We start from the raw sequence: 318 nt of genomic DNA, 5'->3' as shown, positions 1-318 counted from the left end.
TTGTTTGTGGTCAGTTGGAGGGGAGGGGAGGCTTCGATGGTCTTCTGTGGTCAAATTCACGTGGGAGCAAAATTACCTCCATAAAGTGGAGAACATTTTGTTTTCTGTGAGACAGTAAAAACTCAGATTTCCAACAGTAGTTTGGTGACAGAGCGCGTAAAATCTCTTATGTTCACTTTTTCTTTTTAAACAGTCCTGACATAAAGAAAAATGCAGTTGTTGAATTTTGTGTCCAAAGTTTTTAAGTATGGTGCGTATTTAATGACCCTGAAAACGCTCACAGGTTCAATCTCCTGTTCTGTAGAGCAGTTGTCACAG

Source organism: Enoplosus armatus, chromosome 16 (genome assembly GCF_043641665.1).
Source record: "Enoplosus armatus isolate fEnoArm2 chromosome 16, fEnoArm2.hap1, whole genome shotgun sequence".
NCBI classification, from domain to species: domain Eukaryota; kingdom Metazoa; phylum Chordata; class Actinopteri; order Centrarchiformes; family Enoplosidae; genus Enoplosus; species Enoplosus armatus.
Note: the sequence above shows the minus strand (reverse complement) of the source record.